This window comes from Elephantulus edwardii, unplaced genomic scaffold (assembly GCF_000299155.1).
Source record: "Elephantulus edwardii isolate Elephantulus edwardi_28Jun2011 unplaced genomic scaffold, EleEdw1.0 scaffold00122, whole genome shotgun sequence".
NCBI classification, from domain to species: domain Eukaryota; kingdom Metazoa; phylum Chordata; class Mammalia; order Macroscelidea; family Macroscelididae; genus Elephantulus; species Elephantulus edwardii.
Window position 1 is genome coordinate 9521746 of NW_006399872.1, and position 747 is coordinate 9522492.

The following is a 747-nucleotide window of genomic DNA, read 5'->3' on the forward strand; positions in this document are numbered from 1 at the left end:
GTCATCAGTGCTGAATTAATTCAAGATGGAGCATACGATCAAGAACTAATGGTACTAAAGGAAAAATGCTAAGCTGCACTGAGCCTTTAGCAAAAATAAGATCCCAAGAGTGGATGAAATACCAATTGAGGTGTTTCAACAAACATTTGCAGACCTAGATATGCTCACTAATCTATGCTAAGCAATTTGGAAGACAGCTACCTGGCCAACTTACTGGAAGAGATCCATATCTGTTTCCATGCCAAGAAAAGGTGATCCCGCAGAGTGCAGAAATTATTGAACAGTATCATTAACATTACATGCAAGTAAAACCTTATTGAAGATTATTTTAAAATGGTTGGGCTATTACATTGACAGGGAACTGTCTGAAATTCAAGATGGATTCAGAAAAGGCCATGGAACAGGGGGTATCATGGCTAAGGTGAGATGGATCCTGGCTGAATGAAGATAATTCCAGAAAGAGGTTTACTTCTGTAATATTGAGTATTCAAAGGCATTAAACTATGTGGATTGTAATAAATTATGGATTTTATTAAGAATGAGATTTCTACAACATGTAACTATATGCATGAGGAAGCTGTACATAGACCAAGAAGCAGTCATTCCAACAGAACAAGGGCATACTGTTGTTGTTGTTATATGCCGTCGAGTTGCCTGCGACTCATAGCGACCCTATGTACAACAGCCCTAAACTCCGCTCTGTCCTGTGCCAATCGCACTGTCTCTGACACTCCCATCCCAATTATC